Source organism: Protopterus annectens, chromosome 12.part0 (genome assembly GCF_019279795.1).
Source record: "Protopterus annectens isolate FY-2018-M chromosome 12.part0, PAN1.0, whole genome shotgun sequence".
Taxonomy (NCBI): Eukaryota; Metazoa; Chordata; order Ceratodontiformes; family Protopteridae; genus Protopterus; species Protopterus annectens.
In genome coordinates this window covers 179089710-179103395 of record NC_056746.1, presented here as the reverse complement: position 1 = coordinate 179103395, position 13686 = coordinate 179089710, and the positions used below count along the sequence as shown (strand labels likewise).

Below are 13686 nucleotides of genomic sequence, written 5' to 3'. Positions count from 1 at the left end.
TAATTTTTTTCCCAGTTGCAGGTGCCATGAGGATTTGACAATCCAGGGCATTTGGAATACAGTATAAAGAAAAAAATCAGTGTTTGTCTGTATCTCTGACATGATGACTGCTTGTCACTGGAAGCATTCAGATAAATTTGAACTAGTGGCAACTGCACATCCTCACAAACACCACATTGATTTGGTGCATTGTCAGTCAAGGGGGGGGGGGCCACTGTTGCATATTTTAGCAGACTGGCAATACAAGCCTGGGAAGTATCCCAGCAGTCTGGGCTGATGGTCAGTGTTTCTTTGTAACCTATATCAGGACATTGTCACCTTTCCAGAGTGTCTGCTACAACAGTCAGACCTGATGGATGTTGAACAGGAATGTGTTCTGGGATCTGACCCACTGATGTGGTGTGACAGAAGTAGATCATTTTGCTTTCCCAATAGGCAACCAGGGAAGTTTTTGCTACAAGATTACAACTAAAGGAGCCCGAAAGTAGATCCCTCCTCCCAGTTTAAAAAATGCTTTTAATGCAACCCCCCCCCCCCCCCCCCACCAGTGCAGGCAGAACTTTTCACTACTAAGTATAGTAAAGAGAATATTATTATCTCAGTGCATGGACCTCATGGCACAAAATAAAGGGTCCTTACTATACCCTCAATATCAGTAATGAGGCTGTGACAGTATGGATGGTCTGTCACTCATCCATTCTAGGTAGGTGTTTTCTGAGGATGTGCAAAGTGGGGAAAGCTAGTAAACTAAATACCAAAAAAATTAAAACTAGCAAAGTGAGAAGAGATTGCTAGCATTTGCCATTTTTGATCTTCCTGAAGGACAGGGTTGCTCTATATACCAACCCTTCTTCTGTGACCATAGAGCTAAGAACATCAGAAAAGCAGACTGGCCACTTCATTTGAAAAAAAGGCAGTGTGGAGAAACTAGTCAGTAAGCAAACTGTATCAAAGAAGCTTGCATACTGCTTTTTGTTACTCTTTACATGGCATGGCAAACTGGTGCAAGGCTATGTAAAAGCACATTCCACTATTGTCGCAACAGGCACTACAAGAGCAATTTTTGGAAGCATCTCCATGATCACTCCCCTGTATACAGTCTTCTAACCTTTGCATTTTATATTCGGGGCCAGAGAAGGCTTTGCCATGACCATTATCAAAGATCTGCTCTGTTTGCCTAATTAGCACCAGCCATCGACTGGTTCTTATGTTCTGGTATTCTGCCTAGAAGTGATTATATCCTTTGCAATATTCGCTATTGCATTGTTGGAAGTTACTGTAATTGTAGTTAAGTATATTCATTGTTGCCATCTGTTCCCACATTCCCTCTTAAACTGCTTGGATATCCTGGGGTTGGGAGCAATTACCTCTTCTTATTTCTCCCACCTTCCACTTAGCCCACGAGGTGCTCTCCTTCCTCTGACCCAGCCTAGAATTGGAGGAGAGGGTGGGGAGAATACTTGCTCTTGGGAACAAGACTTTTAGGTCCACTTGTGCTCTGGGAAAACAAAAGTCAGAAGATGGTGTCTGGTCATACCCTCAGTTATATAAGTGATACCCAGACATCTGAGTGGGAGGGAGTTGTCCAAAGCCCGGCGGCAGAAGATAATGGTGCAAAAGTCAGGCCGGCCTTCAGACTGCTGTAGGCAAAAATCTAAGAGGTAATTCACAATAGTGAAGCTACTCAAGCATGTACAGCTCTGGTTAAGTTGCTATCACAGTTGTCACTTACTGATTTGCTAAAGCCTCCTTGTTATGCTTTTTAGTAAAGAATACTTTTCTAAAGTATTTACAGATTTCTAATAGTTTTCTAATTTTAGAAAGCTTCTGTCACACTTTTGGAGCGGGTCTGTATTACCATCTCGAATGGTAAAAATATTGAATGCTCACATGAGCAAAACGGTACAAAAACGAACTTGCTATTGTGGGGGGCTGCACCCCCAACACCCCCCGTTAAATATATATTCCAACTCCGAGGTCGCACTACAGTGAAGGAAGGGCAAATATTCCATTCCTCACTGTACCGTGACCCCCCCCCAAAAAAGTTTGTTTATGTACCTTTTTGCTCATGTGAGCGTTCAATATTTTTACCATTCGATATGGTAATACAGACCCTTTTAGAGCAGCTTGTTTTTTTTTATTCTTTTTTTGGAAATACTTAACTTGAGTGGCATTTTTTTCCAAAAACATGTTGAAGGAGAAAAACAATGTATTAGGGTAAATGTCCTGATTTGTTACTATACTAAGTATGAATTCTGCATAGTAAAAGATTCAATGTCTTCCAGCTGAGTTCAACCTGTAGGTTATTGGACCTACTGTGATCAGAGACTGGCCATATCTGAAGATTTCATCTGGCTGAGCTCTGCCTCCTCTACCCATAATGCCTCACTCAACTAAAAATACCTCAGGTCTACATTGCCACCATTCCTGCATAGCAGCTCTGTTGCCCCTCTGGAGTGTATCCTTTTTGCTGCTGAATTTGTAGCATGTTTTTTGCTCCCTTTTGTCCTACCCTGTTTTTATAGCAAGTTTACGTACAGGTGATAGGTAGATTTAGGTTAGTCTAGGTTGTGTAGGTTTACAGTTAGCACAGTGACTGGCTTTTCCCACCTAGTGTGCATTTAAGTGCTTGTAGTGTTTATGGTAGGTTGATAGTGTGTTTTAGTGGGTATTTAGTGTGCTGTTAAACTTAGATAATTATGCAATCTGTATGGAAGTTTTTGTCATGGATCAGAAGGGCTTTAAAAAAGTGTGTAGACTGTGAGCATAAGCTATCTTTGCAGGACACCCATGAAAGATGTTTACTGCCTGGGGGTCATCCATGCAACATTGCCTTGCTCTATTTTCAAGGACTCCGGCTCTCTGGCCATTATTGAGAGGAGAGCACAGTTAATGTGTTAGTGTTAAAAGGCTTCCTTACCACAAATATACAGCGAATATACTTCCAGCAAAGGAGACAAGTCTGATAGGGGTAATAGACACTGATCCAATGAACCAGAGTCTCCCAAAGGGGACTGTAAGTGGTCTGCCCTGCTTCTGTTGCTCTGTCTGGTCTGCTGGATTCGAAGGTCCCAAAACCTTCAGATCCCCTCAGTGGCTTTGGCTTCACCTTCGGCTCAATATCTCAGAGCCAGTCTGCTTTGGTGCTAATTTCAGGGAAGGCTGCATCCCCAGTTTTGTGTGTCCCCAGCCCCATTCTCTCCAAGAGCTGCTTTGGGAGTGGCTAGTTTGCCTTTCTTTCCTTCACTGGAGTTCTCTCCAGGATCCTCCCCTTCTCCACCTTGGATCTGGGCTTCTCCAGTTTGGATCCATTCAGCAGAATCCCTGCCTACCAGATGGACTTCAATGCCCTCTTCAGTAGCTTCATCAGTTTGGTCATCCAGGATTGTTGTCAAGTCTAAAAGCTTTGGATTTAGACCAGCTGATGAAGCCTAATTGCATCTGTAAAAGTGACCACATTCAATCAGTTCCAGGCTGTCCCTGGAGCTTTGGCTCAGTCAGATTGGTCAAGTTTGATTCCAGCTTTGGGGACATCCATTCCCCTCAGAGCATCTACCCTTGATATTCTCTTGTCTCTGTCAAAGCAAGCTGTGGCTCAGTTGGTATAGGGATGTCCTTGGAATCTTCGGATCCTAGGTTCTTTGGTTCTGGTTAGCTCACTTCTGTTTCTGGTTTCTATGTATAAAGGATGCTCTGCCAGCAGACAGGAATGGTAAAGTACGACAGATGACCACTCCCCCTTCTGTCATTGGCACCTATCTGTTCCTAAGTCTACTGTAGGACAGCTCACCCCAGTTGGCTTCCAGTCTGCCTCCTCATGCCTAGACATCTGCCTTTTCCCTTTTTCCTCTGACATCTCTAGAGTGGGAAGTTTCAGGTAAGAGGTGGTGCAAGCAGAAGCACCTGGAGTCACCTGAGGAGTCCCTCACAGGGGATACTGACTTCAAAGGAGATGGGTTCCCCAACTCCCCTCATGATGACTCATCTCTTGGTGATCTGTTGGAGCTTTTTCGTCAGTACAGGGATGGATCGCTGAAGCCCCTTCTCAGGAAGAGTCTGTATTTCTGGAGGCCTTCAGGGTGGCCCCTCAAGACACTTGTCACCCTCTTGTCTTAGAGGGAACCCAATACGGTAGAACAGATTCCCAAGAAGCCTAATAAAATACTTGACCCGTATAAAGATTGCTTGCAGTGGGGTAAGGGCCCAGCTGTTGATGCACTCATGGTTGCAGCAGCCAACAAGGGCATTTTGGAGGAGCTCCTGTGTTCATCCTCCAAATAGGAAATCTCTGACTTTGCACCATTTAGGGAAGAGATCTTGTGTCTTGGCCACATTCACTCTGCGGTAGATAAACTATTTCTCACTTAACTTCAAAGGCACACTGTGTCAGAAGTGTCAGGGGTTAAGACTCATTTGACTTGGGAGTATCAGAAGTCTCTGAATGCTTAGTTGTCCCCTTTACAGTCGATAGATAATATTTACATGAGGCTGCTGTCTAATGTGGCTGATAGAACATCCCAAGCCACCAGCACCAGCATTGTTGTGTCGCCAAGCTTAATTGAGGTGTTGCAACTTTACAGATTGCTTCAAGTCATCCTTTTGTAAATGCTGCATTTGATGGCTCCTCTCTGTTTCAGATGAAATTTAGACACTTAACTAGGAGTGCACAAGATGGAATGACTACTGCTGTTGGAGTACGTTTTGCCACCCCTCTATGGCCCTTCTTCCTAAAGCAAAAGGTGGTGAACATATTTTCTTCAGGAAGTAGCAACAGTCTTTTCAAGATGCTTCTTCTGAAGGTTCCCCCCTGTGGTGGGGGTAACCACAGTGGACAGTGCCCACGTGGCCTGGGGCAGTCCGCAGAATCAGGGCTTCCACAGAACTTTCTCCAGGAGGCCCTTTCAGCGATCCTGAAGGGTTGTCTGACCCACTTTGGAGGGAGTAGGTCATTTGGCTTTGCACCCAGAAGTTTGGGAGGCCATTACCTTGGCTGCATTGGTGTTGTCATATCCAGGGGCTATTCAGTTATATTTTTAGATGTTCCAAACTTGAATCTCTCATGTTTCCTGGATGTTCCACCCTGTCAGAGACAGGAAGCAGCCATTGATATTCAGAAATAAACCTCAAAATGCACTCACTTGAGGCACTCTTTAAAATGGAGAACATCGACATCTGTGCAGTGACAGAGACCTGGTTCAAGGCTCCAGAGAGCACCCCTGTATTACCAGGCTATAATTCATACCACACCTTTCGGCCACCTAACCTGGACCGAAGCACTAAAGGCGGAGGCATGTCCATATTCATTAAGGATATCCACACCTCCAGGCTAGTTGCTCAGCATAATGCATCCGAGATTATCCAAGTGCAACTAACTCTGGGCAAGACCGCAATCCAAATTGTAGCTTGCTACAGATCCCCCGCCATGCCCCAGGATTCCCACTCCTCATTTCTTGATACACTGGAAAATATTAAGGTACAACTTAACACCCTAATAATGGGCGATTTCAACTACCCCACCATTAACTGGGAAAACTACTCATGTACCAACTCTTGTGCTCAACATTTTCTGGAATTCATAAATTCTGACACCTTGGATCAACTTATCCACACCCCCACCAGGGGCAGCAATATCCTAGACCTGGTCATTACCAACATGGGCAACCGGTGTTCCACACTAGAGGTCAATTCCTCGTTGGTCAGATCCGAACACAAGCAAATCACCCTAGACGTCCACAACCCACCCCCATTAGGAAAACCACCGTAAAAAATGTCTCCAAAGCCAACTTTAAGCTTCTTAAGACATAAGTGGCAAACTTCACGACACCCATGCTGACGGACAATAGAGGTACGACTGTTGAATCCTATACAGTTGCACTTTATAAGCACTTACACGAGTGCATGGATCGTGCAATCCCTAACAGAACCAAGATGCTATCCTCCAAAAAAAGGAAGCCAATCTGGTCGTCCCCTGCATTAAACAAACTCTACAACAGAAGAAAGAAACTGTTGCAAAAAAGAGTAAAATCCCATGATTGGAGGAACTCCATGGTCAGCCTCAGTAAGAAGCCGAGATCCCTCATAAAATCCTCCAAAGCTAGTTACAAAAACAAAATCACCACTGATTCTAAAGACAACCACAAAGCATTCTCTAGCTATGTCAAGAATCTCAGTGGCAACACTCAGATCTGCTCTGAGTTACAGCACAATGGCACTAAATATACAGAACCAACTGATATTGCCAACATCCTGGCAGATAGGTTCAGTGCTAATTTACCCCCTCTCATCCCCTAAAGGGCCCATCTCTATACCGGAAGAATGCAAAGTTCCAGTAATCACGGCTGCACAGGTAAAAAACACACTCTCCAAAGCCAAGAACAAAGCATCCATGGGACCTGACAACATCCCAGGCTGCGTTCTACATGAATTACAGAATGTACTGGCACCCCACCTAAGTACCATGTTCAATCATAGCCTCACCTCAGGCTTTGTGCTAACTGAATGGCGCACAGCAGCAGTTATCCCACTCCACAAAGGGGGAGCCACCACGGTCCCCAGGAACTACTACCCCATTAGCCTGGTGAGCCTGGTCTGCAAGGCTATGGAATATATCATCATAGAACTTATAAACAATGACACTGGTAATCTCCAAACTCTGGACCCTACCCAGTTCGGGTTTGTAAAAGGCAGATCATGTCTCCTAAACCTGATAGACTTCTATGAAGCAGTCACCAAAGCCGTAGATGAGGGTAAGGTGGTTCACACAGCCTCTCTAGATCTCGCCAAGGCTTTCAACACCATCCCCCACTCTGGAATTATAGATAAACTCACTAAACTAGGTATAAATCCCTATGTCACAAGATGGGTTGCCAATTGGCTCAATGACAGAACCCACACTGTGAAAGTAGCAGACTCTAAATCCAGCTTCAGACCAGTGACAAGTGGAGTACCACAGGGTTCAGTCCTAGGTCCTCTCCTGTTTGGTATCTACTTCTCTGAAGTACAGGCTAACACAGTAGATCTTTGGCTAACAAAGTTCGCAGATGACTGCAAACTAGGAGCCATAATCAAAACTCCTAACGATGTGGACATCCTACAAAAGGTCCTCACTGAGACAGATGCCTGGTGTCAAAGCCATGGCCTCAAGCTCAATGCCAAAAAGTGCATTGTTATCCCCTTTTGGTAAAAACTCTGTACCCATGAACTACCACATAGGCGGTAGTCTACGTAACACAGAAAATGTGATAAGAGACCTTGGGACACAGGTGGACAGTAGTCTCTCCTTTGATAATCACATTGCCACAATAGAAATCCTTCTACGTGGTGCACCTCATCACAAAAGGTTTCTTATCCAGGAAAAAATAGGTCATTGTTCCCCTCTACTCATCACTCATTAGACCTATTATAGAGTACAACGCCCCTTTTGGTATGTACCTCACAAGACATCTACAACAACTGGAAAGGCCACAGAAATACCTCACAAAGAGGATTACCAGCCTCAAACAGATGCCCTACGCAGACCGTCTCAAAAAACTCCAGCTTTACTCTGTCGCATATCGCCTACTCAGAGGCGATCTCTGCCTAACATACAAAGCTATGTCAAACCCAGAGCTGTTGGACATGCTCCACTTAAAGAAATCCCAATCCCTCCGAGTTACACACTCTAGGGATCTAAACCTTGTCACCACAATAAACAGAACATGCTGGAGGGGATAGATTCCAGTCCCAGAGACTTCCCATACTCTGAAACAAACTACCTATCTATAGCAAAGAAAGCTCCTCATTAGCACTCTTCAAGAAAAATATTGATGATTGGATGGGAGATAGGAAATTCACCCCGGGGATCACTTCTGTGGCTCTGCTTGACAGAGGCACAGGAAAATAATTTTCTTGGGTGGCAAATGCCAGGGTACCATTTGTCTAGGCTTATATAGGCCCTAGGGCCAATAGCCTAGTACTTACCCATGAACCTATGAACCTAAGAAGTTGCTGGCAAATCGTGTTATCCAAGACGTCCCACCAGACTGAGGATCCTTGGTCAACTGAAGTTTTTTTTGGGTCCAAAGAACAAGGACCTCGGGCCAATCTTGGATTTTACCAAACTCAGTCCTTTTGTAAAACAGACCAAGTTCCGGATGGTCACAGTGCAGAACATATTTTCTCTTCTGCAGAAGGACAACTGAATGTGCTTCATCGACTTCAAGGACACCTGCCATATGCTCAGCTAAGTACCTCATATCACGTTTGCCCCTCTATGCTTCAGCTGTTGGTGAAGGGGCACTCCATATTGTAGTTTGTTTGCAACCCTGTCCAACACCAGGCACAGCAGCAATTACACCTTAGTCCATCCTCAGAGGCAGTTACCTCAGGATGCTCTTCTGTATGCTTGGCCTTTAGGTCTCTTGTTTGCTTATCCTCCAGCCCCACTAATTTCTTCAGAAGAGCAACTGTGCTTTTTTCTTAGGTTTTGAGTGGTAGCATTCCTTTTAAAACTAGAGTTGTTTCTTGACTTCTTTCTTAAAATTCAGCTCCCCCACATAAAAACAACTACAATTCAGTGAATAAGAATATTCAGACTTTTGTGTTATCCACAGGTTTTCAGAAGATTTCCTACTAAGGACAAACAATCATTGCTCCTCCCACACAGTGGTCTTTCTGGAGGATCCTGATGTGTATTGCATTTTATTCTAGAGATTTGTAGGCATAAATGGCCTCTGTAGAGAAAAGGTACACCAAATGTTATGGTATACAATGTCTAGTATGCGATTCACAGGGAAAATTGTATGGCTGCCTATGGGACAAAGTCCACCACAATATGTAGGGTTGTGGTGCACTGAATGGCTAAGCATCATGGTATGATCAGCTGCAGCAGTAATGTATCAAGGCACACAGTACACCAGCTATGGTGGTACTCTATCAGTGCACATGTTTTGGTAGTGTATGGAGTCAGAAAGCATGCCTGCATGTACACTGTACAGCTATATAGTGCTGGCCAGTAACTGCAACACAGCACGTTCTGTCTAGAGAAGAACATATATGTCTGTCTTATGCAACTGCTGGGAGTTGTTTTCATGTTGCATACTGGAAATGACAGGTACACTAATTGTCTTCATGTGGTCTTGTGTATGATGCAGATTGCCACTTTTGAAGACTACTCCTGCTTTAGCACTTTGATCATATAGCAGCATGTATGCCTTGCTGTAGATTCAAGAGTTATGATTTGTAGTTTCATGTTTTTGCCACCTTGATAAGTGGTACAAGACAACCATACTGCATGTTGTTATTCTTTACTGTATATTCTGTGTGCTTATGTAGCCTTTTTGAATGTAGAAGGTATAATATGGATGTTAATAGTGTAAGAAAGAAAATGGCAGTGATTTTCCATAGTTCAGAAACAAGCTCATTTGCTTCTTTCTGGAATCATGTAGAGTTTTACTCTAGCATAGCTTTTTTTAATCATTTCTTAATCATGGGCCCTTTTCAGTCATGACCAGAGTCAAAAGGGCAAAAATAAATGCAGTATGTATGAACACCTTAAGGTATTTTAATCAGCTACCGTGTTTTCAGAATGGAGGAAATGGGGAGTACTGGGGGGTGGGGGTCATTCATACTCCATAAAAGTAGTGGCACAATTCAGAACTGAAAATTGTCCTCAAGCTGTGAGATAAAAACTTTACTGACTTGCCTTAAATCTTGATTCTGGTGTATGCATAAGTATGTTTGCACGCACACATCTAAATGGTGTAATCACATCTTTGAAAAATAAGTTAGGGCGGACACCTCTGTATTGATAGTTGTTTGAACAAATTACGGCAGCTGAATGGTTCAGGTGCCGATGTTCTAGCTTATTGGTGCTTCAGTCTGGTGTTTCTCTAGGGGTAAGTAGGCCCGTTCTTCTGAATAACATTCACAGTGAGTTTATTGCTAAATGTTTAGATGTATTAGGGCAGCTGAATGGTACAAATGCCAATGCTTGGTGGTGCTTCATCCTTGGATTTCAGTAGGGGTAGGTAGCCCTCTTCTGAATAGTATTGTAGTGTGAAGCCAGGTACAACACATGCTGTGGTGCCCTCTGAACAGAACACTAGCCTTTATTCATATATTAAGATTCCTCCTTTCCCAGTGCATCAGCTCTGTGCAACACATCCTTGTCTGTTTCATCCAGTTTCCTTTTCAAGATTGTAATTATGATGATGCATCTCTGGTATTTGAACTACTGAATTCCTTTTTTCAGTTTTTTTTTCCTGAAAGGTATTTCCCCTTATGGTTTATATTTAGGGCAGTCTGCAGGTGTGGTTAAATTGTGATTTTCTCATGCAGCCTTGCTAACCAAGACAAGATCTCTCTTCTTAGACATTACTGTCAGATGAAATTTTTTAAGTTTGAAGTATGCTTGCATTTTATTTTCTGGAGATATTGAGCCAAGTAGATTAACTGTTCATTTTCGGGACACCTTATGTTAACGTCTTATGTTGCTGCTTTGAAGGAGTATATTAATCTGATATATGGAGCAGACTGGTATGGCTTCTGCCACACTTGACAAGTGTTGAAAGTGTTTTTCTTGGGGGGATACTGAAGTACATGTCCAGTAAGGGATCTCTCTCTGCTAGTTCCATAAGCAGAGATGCTCTTAAATATTGTACTGTTTTTGTAATGCATTATTTGGATGCATGTTATTTACCATGATTTCCATATATTTTGTATATGGAGTGATGGCCTGCATTTACATGCTTCTGTCCTTCATGAAAACTGAAGAAAATAAAATGGAAGTTACCAATGAACATTCATCACAGTAGTATGAGTGACATGCATATAGATATTCTTATCGAAATTCATCTTAATTGCTTTGTTTCTAGCCATCTTCTACAAAGAGATTCCCCCTGATTTTGATAAGATTATATTTTGAGGCGATATTAAGAATATGGAGGGGCTCCTCCTCTTAAAGACACTAATAGTAAAATAAAAGTTGAAAATATATTTTCATTAAAGTTGTGTGTTAAAATAACCAAGTTTGCTCCATCATCCTCTGTTCCTCTTGTGTGCATATCTTTAAGGACATTGTGCAGGCCATTTTGTCAGTCTGTTTTCTCATAATTTGAGGAGCTCCGTAGTCTTGGAAGATCTTTTAGTCAGTAATTCAAGCCTCATGCTCCTAATGCAATTACTTTAAACGTCTTTTGCCAAGCGACAGACGGGCTGATAAATCCTTTCATTGGCTACATCTGTGATGACTTCTATTTCAACAATGGGTAGTGGTGGTTCTTCAGAGGAATGGAGAGACAGCACCACAGTTTCACTTTAAGAAATGGTGGCCTTCTGGTAGTGGTTTCAAGAAGGGAACATCCAGTTGATACTTATTACATTCTGTATTAATGAGGCAAATGCTTTTTGATGGTTAGAACTTTTCTGCACCATGCTTCAAAGACACATACCTGTCAGCTGTCCAGAATTTTGCAGAATGTCCAGATTTCATATATTTAGTCTGCTAGGCAATTTGTGGTTTTCTGACAAATCAAGGGCTGAAGTCAATAAATGAGTAGATAAGAGTGAGATTCAAGCTTCACACCCTTCAGAAAGTGCATACTAATGGAAAACTTGTCCTAGCAACTTTGCTCCTGTAAACAATGTATGGAACCTGTCAATGTTTTGGGGCCTTTGACCCTCCCCTATTTTTGACTTGTTCATATTTTTTTTTTTTGCACTGGGAGGTATGTTTCCAACTGTTTCTGATACCTGATGCAAGTCCATGAATGTATGTTCATTTTGTGGAACCTGCTTTGCCTTGTTCAGTTTCATGGGGTTATTAGTTAGAGACTTGGTATTGGTTTTTCGGCATTTTGCAAGGTGTGAACACATGCTCCTTGCATACTGTGGGCACTGCACCTAATGGTGTCCGTCTCAAATGAGAGAGGAAACTGGGTAAAAACCTGCATGGATCCAGGGAGGTCATGCAAATTCCAAACAGAAGGCCTGGAGTCATAGGGGTAAAGAGCTGTGAAACAGCACAAACTGCAGTCCTGCCGTGCAACCCAGTGTATTTGTACGCATGTGTAGCTAACGTTGAGAGGTCTGATGTACGCTTTTTAGACGTATGTCACTATTCTCGGGCTTGATTTACCACTTCACATAGTTATCTGAATTCCTCTCATCACGTTTTATTTTTTATTTTTGAAGCTGTGTAGCAAACAGAATCTAAGAGTACATAACCAACATAGTAGTGGCAATGATAATTAAAAAGAAGAAATAAATTACTTTGTGTGGTAGAATTTTGCAATATTAAGTCTACAGATTTTACATTCTAATGTGCTTATTTTTTCCATCATTTTTGTCAGTGCTTTCTAAGTGCATTCCTACTGGAAGCAGGAGCAGCTGTGTGCTATTTTGTATTCAAATATTATGTTAATTAGATGCCCAGAGTTTTAGCTGGATGTTCCTGTTTTTCAAGTGCCTTTGTTTCTATTTTCAAAATCTGCTTGGTTGAAAATTATTTAAATATTGTGCCCCACACTATGTATAGCTCACAAAATTATCTTATAGGTAACACATGCAGAAAAAAATCAATGTTCATTTCACACCGTGACATTCTAAGGAAGGATTTGTCTCGGACTTGATATTTTTGCATCTCTCTTGGGTACAAAAATGTTATATATTTTGCTACTTTTAATGTCACAGCAAGTATTTAATTAGTGTGACAGTGCAGTAACTGTGCTGAAGAACCTTGTGTTAGGGGCCTTTGTTTACTTTGCATTTTAGAAATTGTTAGGTGGCAAGGGCTTCAAAACTGTAGCAATAAGTTGATAGCTTGTAAACTCAGTCTTTGCTTTAATTATCTGACTATAAAGACATCAGCTGCTGAATTAAATGCCTTTTTTATTATTTACAGGAGGTTTGACAGAGCCTGTGGACTTCATGTTGTAGAGGGTTACAGTCCCTTTACAAGTAATCGGTGTACCGTCAAGAGCAGATGCATTCCATACTATGGCTGAATCGGGGCAGTATATTAACTTTCTATTGGCTTTAGTGGCTTTGTGCTGAGTGCTGTGGCAGGAAAACAATAAACACATGGTGTGATGTGAGGATTTACCACAGTAGTCTGGTCTGTTAAATGTTGGGACAGCTTTGTTGGGTTTTTAAGATTTCTGCTTTCATTTCCTGTCTGAAGGTCAATTTTACTGTTTTAAGAAGCAAAATATGCAATGCAAAATACATGAACTGGTATGTAAATATTGAAAATGTGTAATAAAGTTTGACAAGTGATGCATTACTTTGCTTAAAATAAGTTCTTACAAATTGTGTTATCTACAGAATATATCTTTGGCTGTGAATCAAATGCTGCATTTTGTCCATGTTCCACTGCAACAAACCAATGTTAAGTAACATGCATCACTCAGGGGGATTATAACCTTACCCACTGTTTTTGTAGGGCAGTATGCAGTTCCGTGACGAGCAGGAATTTTTTGAAGTTTGCCAGCATAATTTTCATTTCTACTAGTGGATTGTGACATATGTACTGGTTCAGTAACTCACTGCCATGTCCACAGATGTCACTGCTGATTATACTAGCTCTACATTTGTGATTAGCTAGACTAAAAAAAATAATAACAGCAGTAATCAGTTTACATTTTTTAACTGTGCATGCATGACCAGTGTGTGTGATATTTTTCAGCTTGTTCACTTTTAAGGATTTTA

The 13686-nt window shown here is 42.1% G+C and overlaps 1 long non-coding RNA gene across 1 annotated transcript in view; it reads left to right on the top strand.

The window, feature by feature from the left end:
- LOC122816426 overlaps positions 1-13261 on the top strand; it is a 197614-nt gene extending 184353 nt beyond the window's left edge. The window contains exon 3 of the long non-coding RNA XR_006367080.1: positions 12881-13261. This is a non-coding gene — a long non-coding RNA (uncharacterized LOC122816426). The remainder of the gene's footprint in view (positions 1-12880) is intronic.
- Positions 13262-13686: the final 425 nt, after the last annotated feature.